The sequence below is a fragment of the Megachile rotundata genome, chromosome 9 (genome assembly GCF_050947335.1).
Source record: "Megachile rotundata isolate GNS110a chromosome 9, iyMegRotu1, whole genome shotgun sequence".
In the NCBI taxonomy this organism is placed as follows: Eukaryota; Metazoa; Arthropoda; class Insecta; order Hymenoptera; family Megachilidae; genus Megachile; species Megachile rotundata.
Genome location: NC_134991.1, coordinates 12,661,457 through 12,674,993, shown reverse-complemented (window position 1 = coordinate 12,674,993; position 13,537 = coordinate 12,661,457). Strand labels below are relative to the sequence as shown.

Sequence of the window (13,537 nt, the reverse complement as noted above, 5' to 3'; positions counted from 1 at the left end):
AAAGAAATAAAGTCTGTCCATAACATATGTATCAATTAAGTCCTGAATATCTATAATTATGACAGAATCAAACTTTCAATTCAGCAACCCACTTCTGCCACAGAAACCTAACAAAACTAGCACCCAGATTCCGCTAATAAATTGCATAGGTTAAAAAAGAAACTGGGCGCAAAAGGTGGACGAAAAGTTTCGCTTTGTTCAGCAGAGATTTTACGATAGAGATTGGTATCCGATCGCAGAGAACAAAGAAAAGTAGCCAAGATTCACCACAAAGTTACGCTCGAAAAGATACAAAGACCGGTGAGAAGAAACGCGGAAATAAAAGCGTCTGCGTGAAAACCCGATCGACGGCCGGCCAACGACGGGATAACTGTTTCTCGAACGTTATCGATCTATTTGTCATCGACGTAAGGTGCACCGAGAGTCGAGATTACGGCGCTGGAGGCCGTAATTTCGCTAGAAAACCAGAACACCGCTAAGCATGGCCGAATGAGAGACTATACATATCTCGTTTGTACGTGCTTCCGTTGCGTTATCGTTTGACCGATCCTCCCTTCCCCCTTCCCTTTGCTATCTACAGCGGTTACCTATCATCGATAAAGACACGTACGATTCGATGTACATACGATTCCTCGAACGATCTCGTGACAGTAAATTTGGTTACAAATTTAGAACGTTTCGCGAACACCTGCCAATTCCTCTTCAAAATCCGATCGGCCGTTTCGTCGTCGCTTTTCGAGTGCCACTGATAATTCATTGCCTTTTTAATTAGATCGAATAATTTTATTTTTATTTTACTATTCTTGCAATATCTTTAATATAACTACAAATGACTATCGATATGAAACCACGTTTTTTTTTTGGTCAATAAAGATGAGTATTTATTTCAGTGTTTAAGAATATTCAACCAATTTATTTTTAACGAATAAAAAGCAGAATTATTCATCGATACACCTGATATTTCATGGAGTTAGCGTTCGGACTGCAATGTCGCTACCGCGTCCGCATGAAAGTAGGAAAGTTGTCTAACAACAAACGTATCGATCTCTATCGAATCGGCATCAAAAAACCGGTAAAGAGAAGAGAATTTAGCCAGGCAACGAAGTCCAGTCGATACCCAGTGGAGCGGCACTCGACGGAGAAGAAAAGAAGTGCTCTCTCTCCGAGAAGTCGCGAAACAGCGCGTATATATCTCGTTTCTTCGCGTCGATTTAGGTCGTTAACGGTAAAACGGCGTTCGCGCTCGCGAAACCAACGAAGACCCGTTACGACGACGGCTCTCGATTTTGCTGACGTTAACCCGTGATTGCTCGTGGTAATTGCACCTGCACGAAAATTGCGTCACCGTTGCGCTTTAAACGTACAGCTCGATTTCGACGATCCACGGACCGAATATCCACCTCTTATTTATTTATTTCGCAAACAAGGAAAAATACTTCTTTTCATATAGTGAAATATATATACCGAAAGTGAAATAAAACGGCGGGAGATGATAGCTATCCTCAAAAATACGATAAACGTCATATTATCGTGGCTAAGGGCTGTAGACGCGAAAGATTCTTAGAATTTTTTCGCTATGAAACGCGTGGAATTATCGTGGGTTGCAATTGGACTCGTGGTGATATCAAATATGGCGATATAACGCGTAGAAATTTTATGTATCGGGATTTAATGCGTTGTGATACAACGTGTGATACTACAATATGTGGTGATATAGCATGTGATGACACTACACATGGCGATATAACGTGTGATGACACTGCACGTGGCGATATAACGCGTGGATACTCAACGCATAGGAATTCCACGCGTGGCAATATAACGCGTTGGAATTCAACGCATAGGAATTCCACGCGTGGCGATATAATGCGTGGGAACTCAACGCATGAGAATTTGACGCGTGGCGATAAAACGCGTGGAAACTCAACGCATAGGAATTCCACGCGTGGCGATATAACGCGTTGGAATTCCACGTGTGGCGATATAATGCGTGGGAACTCAACGCATAGGAATTCCATGCGTAGCGATATAACGCGTGGAAACTCAACGCAAAGGAATTCGACGCGTGGCGATATAACGCGTGGGAACTCAACGCAAAGGAATTCGACGCGTGGCGATATAACGCGTGGGAACTCAACGCAAAGGAATTCGACGCGTGGCGATATAACGCGTGGAAACTCAACGCAAAGGAATTCGACGCGTGGCGATATAACGCGTGGAAACTCAACGCAAAGGAATTCGACGCGTGGTGATATAACGCGTGGTAATACAGCGCGTAGAAACCTTATAAATTGTAATTTAACACGTGATAATACAAAGTGTCGCTATTTAACAAGCGGTAACCTAAAAATTGCAATATAACAAAGGTTCACTGAATGCATGATTGGACCATAATTTCGATTTGCATTCCAACCTACACAGTTCTTTGTCTCTTTCGATTCCGCGAAATCTCACACAGAAAGGACGATCAGGATACACGAGTAGCTTTTTTTTTTTAAAGAAGGAATTTTTGAATGTCGTATCGAGAAGAGTGGCAATCGTTAATCGCAACGAACACAAGCGCGTCATCGATGCTAATCTTTTAGAGGTTTCGAACTCGAATCGACGAATCGGACAATGGAATTGGATATTCGGAAAAACACGTCCATTTGGGAGAAGAGTGACACAGTTATTTTTAATGAAAGACTTTTTTACGTTTAAGAGTTTTTGTAGAAAAAAGTTATGATGAATTTATTTTCTGCGATTAAACGAATTGTTATGAGAACCTCTAATAAAATATTTAATACGAATGTTACTCATTTTATACGATAATGTTATTAATCGTCACTTGATCAGAATATATATTTTTATTAGGAACAAAATACATTTATGTATTTGTGCGATCAAAATGTATCTCATGTTTATGTATTATTTCATTGCATGCTCAGGAAGGAATTCTTTTTTCCGCGAACAGGTTAAAACAACTATTTTGATTTGTGACATTGATCTTGTTAAATACTATAATTTCATTGAGCATTTATGATACTTCCATTCTATATAAAAATAGCAGGTTTTTAGAGGTCATTTTTTCGGATGCCTCAAAATTGACGATTTTTAAAACATATCACTCTTCTGGCAAACAAACAGTATCGTTTCGTCGCATGATTTAACACCAAAGCATATATCGCTCGCTTGTTGCAATAATGTAATAATTCAAAAATCACGATTTTAGAGAAAACGAGTTTAAACGCTGACCGTTTTAACTTCGTATAAACACGATACAAAAACAACTGCCTTCACGTGCTCACTTTTAGGTACATGGCATAAAAAAATACAAGCAAGAACCGTTTCTATATCAGTAATTAAAAAATCGTAAATTATGTCATTATTGCAGGAAAAGAACGATATGTAGATTATCCTATAAATAATTCTCTAAGACAGTTATCTTTAATCACTCGCGTTCATTATTTTTTACTACAATTCATTTTTTAGGTTTAAATTTTTCTCCAAAGTTACTTCCGTTTTTTATATTCTCAAATTTTTTGTCACAAACGTTAATAGTGTACGATTTCCGTTAAAAATAATCGGTAGATCGTTAGAGAGAATCGATAAAAATTATCTAGAGGATAACCTATCAGAAGTAATTGAAAATCGAAAAATATCTTACCTGAAGAATATCGTTGCTCCTCGTGTGTCGAATCTGTAAAGTTGGATCTTCTTGCACTTTCCAATCGTACAATGGAATCAGATGAACACAATATACATATATATCGAATAAAGAACGAGCACCAACAACGACCGTTCGCGTCTCACCTATCGATTTACGATCTATCGATTTCTTTATTCACCGAAGCACAACCGTGTCACAAGCTGAAATTTCAAGGATTGCCCGATATTCGTTGTTTTCCCCCGCACTTGCCAACCGAAAAACTCTCGTTTCACTGACCAAATATACAATTTTCCCTCTTCGCGATAAAAGAGAAAAGCCGCTTTTATTCGATTGGTCTGGTCGATCCGTGAGTGGTCGTTCCCTTACCTAACGTTGTCAAGTACTCCGTTCGCGTGTCACGTCGCGCCTAACCAGCCTGGCTGCACCTTCGATTCGACGAAATCGTAATATCATTCCACGTCTCCGAACTCACGGGACGAGACCTTCAACGGGGATACCTTCGTTGTGTGTGTGCGAGAGGGACGCGCAGGTAAAACACGACGTAGAACTGGCAATTTGGGCCTCGAACGAAGAAAGCCACGAATTTCTATTCGGACTGGTTCGTTCGTGTCCCTGCCGGGGTCTGCTGGCGTCCCGAAGAAACGAGAAGCCGTTAAACGACGATCACACAAAGGACAATCGATGGCCCCCCTCTCTGGATTTTCTACTACTCTCACTCGAAGACTCTTCGTCGCACTAATTTCACACAAGTTACCCGTGAATCACGCTTCGAATCACTTGTACGATTTTTTACCAAGCCGATATATCTGTTTCCCTCTTGACGGTGTTTTCTCCTGTTCACCGATACGTTTCAACGTGCGCGCGTGTCCGAATATAAATAAACGTTTTGCTCGTAAAAACTTCACGTTGTCCGCCCAAACGATATGCCGTGCTCGCGTCTTTTCACGTCCGTACGTCGCGGGCGCCGATGGCGGAATGAACCGGTGGCGCCGCGAGCGCCGACACAGGCGCCCTCGCGAACTAAGCCGAGTCCCTCCGAACCAACACAAACGCGCGACGAATCGTTACTAACACTAGCAAACGGTACCCGAGCCCGTACCCGGTTGCTTCTCTCATCGATGCCAGAAATATACGCCGCACGAATACACGGAAAATGAGTCGGATCGTACGACAGCTACACTCCGCCGAATCTATAATGGATATTCGCACCGACGGACCACCTGGCCCGCCTCCCCTCGCTACCGAGTCTAACGGGTGTCCCGTTCATTTCTGACGACCTAAACCATGCTTCGCAGCTAACGCTCCACACCGACGCGTTCAAACGCTTTCTACTTCCTCTTTAACCCCCTATATGCACTCTTTCCAAATACAAACTTCAAAATAGCATCTTACTTTTCGACTTGACACTTCAGGCCTTTTTAAAACTTTGGAGTTTTGGGAAAATATGTAGGACAATGGGGTCTGGGCTTTTGAAATGATGGATCTTTGGAATATTTGAATTTTGGGGTTTGAGGACTTTGAGAGTTTGCATCTTTGAGTCTGTGAAATCTTCGAATATTGACACATTGAAACAGTTTTTTACACCTTGAACAGTTATCATTTTGGGCTTATAGAACTTTGAGGCTAGGCTCTAAAGTTTTGGAGCTATAGAACTTCATAATCCTATAATTTTGGATTTGAAGACTTTAGGACTTTGGTTCAATTTTGCACCGTTGTTATATTAGAATTTTGTACCTTCAAAGCTATGAAATTTAAGAATTTTTTAAATTTGGACCTTCAAGACCTTAGAGTTTTGTGAAAGCTGCTTATAATATATATTTTTCGAAAGTCTCGAAGTCCGAGTGTGATTGGAATAAAGCGAAACGTTATATTAAATGTATATCACTAAACTGGTTGTACGTACCATTTGGATGCACCCTGACATTTTTCTGGCTACATGGCATGACTCAAGCGACGAATTTACGAAGGGTTCTTTTCATCGATTATACAGGGTGCTTGGACAAAGCTTGTATTACACCGTGATGGTGAACAAAAGTTGATTAATGATCGCTGCAAGCCATTATTTTTATCTATTTTTTCGGCAATCGAACGTACGCGAAAATAAAATAATGTTTACCGAATGTGGTTATTTGCGAAAAATAAAAGGAAAATTCGGAAATCCGATATGTTGCAATTGGGGATATGTGAAATTGGTATACGTACAGAAATTAATTAATGAAAATGGAGCCATGAATTACAAGCATGAACTATGAATTTCTACGCTCCGAATTTCTATGCTTCGAATTTCCACGTATCGAATACCTACAAGACGATTTTCTACGCGTAGAATTTCCATGCGCTAAATTTCCACGCGTGGTATTTACACGCGCTCTATATCTCCACGCGTGGTATTTCCGCGCGCTCTATATCTCCACGCGTGGTATTTCCACGCGCTCTATATCTCCACGCGTGGTATTTCCGCGCGCTCTATATCTCCACGCGTGGTATTTCCACGCGCCAAATTTCCATGCGTTGAATTTTCACGCGTAGAATTTCCACGCGCGGATTTCCAACGCGTAGAATTTCCACGCACTGAATTTCTACGCTTTGAACTCTTACGCGCCGAATTTCCACGCGTAGAATTTCCACGCGCCGAATTTCCATGCGTAGAATTTCCACGCGCCGATTTCCAACGCGTAGAATTTCCATGCACTGAATTTCTACGCTTTGAACCCTTACGCGCCGAATTTCCACGCGTAGAATTTCCACGCGCCGAATTTCCATGCGTAGAATTTCCACGCGCCGATTTCCAACGCGTAGAATTTCCACGCACTGAATTTCTACGCTTTGAACCCTTACGCGCCGAATTTCTACGCTTTGAACCCTTACGCGCCGAATTTCCACGCGTAGAATTTCCACGCGCCGAATTTCCATGCGTAGAATTTCCACGCGCCGATTTCCAACGCGTAGAATTTCCATGCACTGAATTTCTACGCTTTGAACCCTTACGCGCCGAATTTCCACGCGTAGAATTTCCACGCGCCGAATTTCCATGCGTAGAATTTCCACGCGCCGATTTCCAACGCGTAGAATTTCCACGCACTGAATTTCTACGCTTTGAACCCTTACGCGCCGAATTTCTACGCTTTGAACCCTTACGCGCCGAATTTCCACGCGTAGAATTTCCACGCGCCGAATTTCCATGCGTAGAATTTCCACGCGCCGATTTCCAACGCGTAGAATTTCCACGCACTGAATTTCTACGCTTTGAACCCTTACGCGCCGAATTTCTACGCTTTGAACCCTTACGCGCCGAATTTCCACGCGTAGAATTTCCACGCGCCGAATCCTTGCGCCGAACCATGAATTATTTAGTTTATATATTTCTTTGTAGTGCTAGAGTTCAGGCTAATCGTTCTCGAACACCATATATACAGTTTCATTCTTGATAGCTTTGAAAAATGTTGTTTTCGTTGCTTTCTTAGTTGGCTCGTCTCCAACTATCGTACTTTCATTATCGAATCAAGATCCGAATCAATACAACGACTTTAGCACAATTGTCAAATCTGCACGTCGCTTTCTACGCGCGGAAAAGAATTCTAATTACGCATCCTTAAAATCTACATATTCTCCAGCATACATTAAAAGTTACGTTATTGCTGATTTCGCTTTCGCCTGGTGCTCTTTTGTGCGAACTCCGGAAGAGTCGAGGGTTTCTAACGGGTGTCTTCTAATTCCTTCCTCCCTGCATTATTCCGCACAATACATAACGATATTAACGAATCAAAGCTCATTAAACTTCCATTTAACCCTTAAAAGCACGATGAAATTTCACCCTGTGCAAATCTCCTTTTAAACCTCAAAGACTATCATGGCTGAAATTTCATCCACGGTAATTTCATTTTAATGCCACTAAAAGATGTAACAACTGATAACACTATTTATGCATTCATTCAGGTTATCAGTGGTTGTAAGATTAGCGTAACGTTATCACAACTGATCAATTCTCAATGACAACGTTCACTAAATTCATCAAACATAGTAAATTATTGTTACGCAAAATACGAGACACGTGCGTAATTGCATCCGTTAATATCGATGGAAATATTTGCGTGGCTCTCAAGAAAAGCAAAGAGAAACTTCCTGCTGGCTTTCTTCCTTCCTTCCTTCCTTCCTTCCGGGCATAAGTGGATTATTGTTACGGATAACTGCGAATAAGATTGATGCAGTTACCTCGTTACCTTCCTGTCGTAATCGTAATAAAAACATCCAATGTTCTCGAACTCTGCTCCCTGTAACTACATTAATTGGCCCCTGAACAGCACTCTATGCTCTTCGACATCTAACGGGTGGCTACCTTCGCGCAGATATGGAGCGTGGAGATACCGGTGCAATTCGGCGCTTGGAAATTCGGTACGTGGGGATTCGACGCTTAGATATTCAACGCATGGAAATTCGGCGCGTAGAAATTCGACGCGTAGGGACTCCACGCGTAGAAATTCGGCGCGTCGGAATTCTACGCGTAGGAAATCGGCGCGTGGAAATTCGACGCGTGGAAATTCTACGCGTGGCAATTCGACGCGTAGAAATGTAGAGCGCGTGAAAATACCACGCGTGCAGATATAGAGCGCGTGGAAATTCGACGCGTGGAAATTCGACGCGTAGAGATGTAGAGTGCGTGCAAATACCACGCGTGGAGATACAGAGCGCGTGGAATACCACGCGTAGAGATATAGAGCGCGTGGAAATACCACGCGTGGAGATACAGAGCGCGTGGAATACCACGCGTAGAGATATAGACCGCGTGAAAATACCACGCGTGGAGATATAGAGCGCGTGGAAATACCACGCGTGGAGATATAGAGCGCGTGGAAATACCACGCGTGGAGATATGGAGCGCGTGGGAATTCGGTGCGTGGAAATTCGGTGCGTGGAAATTCGACGCGTAGAGATGTAGAGCGCGTGCAAATACCACGCGTGGAGGTACAGAGCGCGTGAAAATACCACGCGTGGAGATATAGAGCGCGTGGAAATTCTACGCGTAGAAAATCGGCGCGTAGGGATTCGACAAGTGGAAATTCTGCGCATAGAAATTCGGAGCGTAGAAATTCGAAGCGCAGAAATTCCTTGCGTGGACATTCGACCCATAGAAATTCTGCGCATAGAAATTCGTCGCCTATACATTCGGTGCGTAAGACCGCGCAGAAATTCAGCATGTAAATATTCTACGTAGAAGTTCTCGTGAAATTTTGGCACGTGTAAAGTTGGCGCACTTAGATTCGCCACGTGAAAATTGAACACGTCGAGATTTAGCGCGTAGAAATTCGACGCGCGTCTAATTCGGCGCTGAGACGCGTGGCTAAGCAGCTTGCATCGAACTATTTCCATGAAACGAAAGGACCACCGAAGCGATAATTTTGCAATAGGATTCACTGCCACGTTCTTCATCCGTATTATGCATTATTCACGTCCAGCTATCATAACATGTAATTAGTTCCGTTGCATAGCAACGTTTCCTTATTTACATCTGACGGTAGACAGCGAAGTAAGAGGAAACGAAGAAAAAGCTGACGCGTACGAATTCAACTGTATCTCTTTTCTGATGTAATCTTGGAAATAGAGGGACTTCGAGGAAACTCATTACAACTGCTCGCACTTTGTCGTCGTCGTCTTCGTCGTCTTCGGTCGTCGCGAAGCGTTGCGCGCCGACTCGAAAGCATTGGCGGACGCTCGTTTTCTTATCCCGAGAAAGAGAAAAGCCATTCCCTTTCGGGTTAAACTCTGTCTCGTTTCTCCGATATCCGTTAACACAACACACGGAAATGCTTACGCCGATGGGGAAGGCAAGGAACGCCGTGGTGCTCGACTGATGTGACTTCTAAGTAGCCAAGAATTTCTTCCTGATATATTAATAGCGTACACTCGAAGATCAACGAACTGTCTGTGTTACTGAAATACATTCATATTATTTTGATTACATAACGCCACGGTAACGAGTACTAACACGTAAACTCAACTCGCATCTAACTCGTTGTCGTACGTAATTAGCGACTGTCCGTCAATTAACCGTCGAATCGGTAATCGCCATCGATCGTTAATTTACATCCTAATTATAGACTGTATTTCTCCGCCTTTTGTCTCCGACACACAATTTTGACCGATCGACAAAATGGACTCCGCGGATGGAATCCGTCGATGGTGACTTCACTAGCACTTTGAATTCTTGAAGATGTTGTACAGTTTTTGTGATCATTTTTTAGGATTATCTTTTATACCTAGAACTGTTTACTATATTTTTCAGGGTCTTTGGACAGGTCATTGTTTGAAGGTTCTCAGTACCTAGGACTAAGTTATAGCGTCGGTACCTAAGTCCAAAGTTAAGTTACAACTCTAGTTAGACAATGGTTTAGAGTTTAGATAGAATGACAGGAAATTTGGTCCTTCAAATGTACGTTCAACAATTTAAAAATGCATAATCTTTCACATCGACAAGTAGAGCGCTTCAGTCCTGAACCACCCGAGCGTTAAATACCTCCCGAAGGACTCGTCTTAGGGATGAAGGACGCCCGAACGTCCATTCGAAAGAAATAACGATATAAAATTAGTGGAGCCAGGCAGCAAGTATCTGTTTGGTGGTCGCATTTTGTCGCGTTTCTCGTTGCGCCGGCTCGAAAGTATCGGACAGTCGTTTCCCATCCAGAGAAAGAGAGGAGTCGCTCGTTGGTTCGGTCGCGTACCTCGCGAACCACGACGCGTAAAGAAAGAAGAAAAGGAAAAGGGGGGATCGCAGGAGACACGTTGCGAGGGCGAAAGGGAGAAGAGGGAGGTCTGCGTTGGATCGAGAAGACGATGGAAGGGGTTAGTAGCGGGACCGGGAGACGAGGAGAGGTTGAAGCCAGGAACGAGAAGAGGAAGGGAAAAAAGGCGCGTCGTCCGAGTGGATGCGATACGCGCCGGAGATCGTACGCAATGCCTCTGGCTATCAGCTTGACTCGCGAAAGCTTAAACGACCGGGAACGTTCTCGTCTTATGCCGGGCTACGTGAATTTCTGTCGCTCGCCTTCTCCTCTGTCGCTCGCCTTCTCCGTCGCTGCAGACACCTGCGAGATAATGTCTCGGATAATAGCTTCTGCACGAGACCAGTTCCGTAACCTTTCTAATTTAAACCCTTGTACCGATAATTACCATCAATGACAATATCATTTTCACATCGATCTTACAAACAAAAGCACACTAGATTTATCCCCACCGTATTTTCCTGTAGTTTAATGCCATGGGTGTGACCGTCGTAAATAATTGTTTGTTCGTGCCAAAAATATGTATACGCTTTTTGCATTAATCGGACTCGCAGTTTTTTGGTACCTCCTCCATGTTGCACTCGTATAGTGTAGATTTTAGTACTTGGTATTTAACTTTTTTTACGATCATGGATGACACTTAAACTCCAATTGCAGTCTGTGATTCATTTTATGGACGGTGATATTTCTTATGCAACTGCATCGGGTGTCCCTTTAAATTACACCAAATTTAAGCGATGAACATTTTACTTACATTAAATTATTAACAAAAAAGAACACATTAACGCATTAACACATGTGTAGCTTTTGGTTACTGAACTACATATACGTCACTATCCTCGAAATGGTTCAGTTACAAATAAACTAGTCATTTCAGAAATTTCAACATCTACACTTATTAAATTAACGTCCCTTGCATATCATATTTTTCCTAACACTTCCCGTAAAAAAGTATTAAGGTACAATGTCAAAAAAGTGTAAGGGTTAAAGGAGGAAAGTAAGTACGATCGAGCAGCTTGGCGGAAGAATGGGATATCTATGATTTATGCATGCGCGCGTTCCGAATACTCGCTCGGGTATTTTTCTATGGCTGCACCCACCCACATGCACACAGACGCACACGCGCGCGAGGCAACTCGTGGCGTTTACCGGGGTCGTAAATACGGGATTTATGACTGAACGGAAGACAAATATTTTCGAGAATCGAGTAGGCATTAAGACATTCACTGCTACGTGGCTTATACCCGCGAAAAGATGCAAATACACGTGTAATATATCGTCGTTGCGTAACGCATGAATCGCATATAAGATTAACGAAGATTGATCCCTTTTTCGAGACACGTATTTGCAACCTTGACACACTAGCCGAGTCTTCCTACTTTCGAGCTACTGTTTGTATTGTTCACATTCGAGAAATTTGCATAGACAAGGAATATACTTTTACATGTATATTACAAAGAAAAAATTGTATGATAAATATTGTGTGTATAAATTTAATAACATAATTGGAACTCCCATATTTTATACTACAGGGATAACAGGTTTATCTCATGATCGAATCGCCATTGATAGTTCCCCACATTTCATAAAGTTATGGTGCTTTCAATATCATATATCGTTTTAATTTTCTTTGCTGCACCATCGTGTGTCACTTGAAGCTTCTTTGCATCGCGTGTTTGTGCATCGATAGCGAGTAATATCGCGATACGATACACGATATTTCATCTACTTTACAAGAGATCGGTGGTGTAAAGGTACGCGCATGAAAGGTGGCGCTGACGTAACGAGCAAAGCGTACAGAGACAAATGGAATCTGCGTTGATTACTCGACTCGTAGAACTCTCTTTCTGCGTGTACAAACGTTGAACTGCTTGGAATCATTGCACTCCCGTAGCACATGTACGTCTACCTACGGGGTAATCCATTTGCTGCCATTACGCGTAGACATCGTGTATCCATATCCCTGGCGAAAACCAGGCGAGTCACCGGCATGACAACCGTGCCTCTCCTTTCCGGTAAGTCAAAAAGAGGAACAAGCGATACGTAACGACCACGACGACGATGAAGAAAATGGTGGTGGTAACGATGGCTCGCGATCCCATCATGCTACAAAACGATTCGAACGACGAGGTGCCACGTTTATGCTCGCTGCTACGCCACTTTGGAATTTTTCAACCGCATCTCGAAACTTTACATCCGTTCGGAATTTTCGGATGTTAAATTTGATACTTTGGAAGTGTGACATTTTGGGATTTGAAACTTTGAAGTTTTTTAACTTTTGGACTTCGTGATTTTGAGTCTTTGGAATTGTGGAATTTTGGTGTATTGGGACTAGAATTTTTGACCAGTAAGGTCTTCGAGTAGGTAAAGCTTAGGGTCTCAACAGAGTCTAGGATGTAGGTAAAGCTTAGGACCTAAAGAAGGTTTATAAGACCTAGAGTGTACATAAAACCCAGGTTTTAAACACTAATACATAGAACCTAGGGAAGGTGCAATGCCTGAAGATCTTCGAACGTCCTCAGGTGCATCTACCGAGTTTATGAAATATCGCCTGTGCATCGCGATATCGCAGCAGAATCGTTCTGTCGCATAATTGCGGCTTGACAAATTGCAGAGCCGTGATTGCTTTGAAATTACGAGGACGAAAGTGATCGGTTCGCAGCGTATCTCGGCCGCGTATGGATCGAGCTTTAGGAGGCGTACGCGCGGGTCTCTTTGTGCAACACGAGGGCCGCAGGGCCATCTTCTTTCTCCGCTGTTGGACGGCCTCTGATACCTATTCCCCTCCTTCTTTGCCGGGTTTCTCGTCTTCCTTCTTCAGCAGCGGCAACGGCAGCAGCAGCAGCAGCAGCAGCGTCTCCTCTGACGCCGCTCCTCTGTCCTCTCGCGACGAGTCATCTCGTTTAGGTCGTGGCAAGCCGGCAAGGGGGACGAGGAGGACCCGACGACCGACGCCGCGGTGCACGACGAGAGGGGAAAGTCTCCTCTGGCTGTGGCAACGAGAACGAGAGAGGGAGAGGAGAGGAAGGGCCGGTGAGCCAAGGAACGAGGAGAGGAACCGTGAAGAGAGGCGACAGGGTCGAGGGAGAGTAGCTACGGGACAGAAGGATAT

At 43.4% G+C, this 13,537-nt stretch overlaps 1 protein-coding gene across 18 annotated transcripts in view; it reads right to left on the bottom strand.

Moving 5' to 3' along the window:
* Positions 1-4,677, bottom strand: part of LOC100883255 (bromodomain adjacent to zinc finger domain protein 2B) — a 182,530-nt gene extending 177,853 nt beyond the window's left edge. For 7 of the 18 annotated variants that reach the window (XM_012289301.2, XM_012289300.2, XM_012289315.2 and 4 more), the window contains exon 1: positions 3,647-4,676. The gene's annotated coding sequence lies outside the window, so the exon portion shown is untranslated. Of the gene's footprint in view, positions 1-3,646 lie in introns of all 18 variants that reach the window. The other 11 variants (XM_012289318.2, XM_076535197.1, XM_076535198.1 and 8 more) reach the window with 5 other exon arrangements.
* Positions 4,678-13,537: the final 8,860 nt, after the last annotated feature.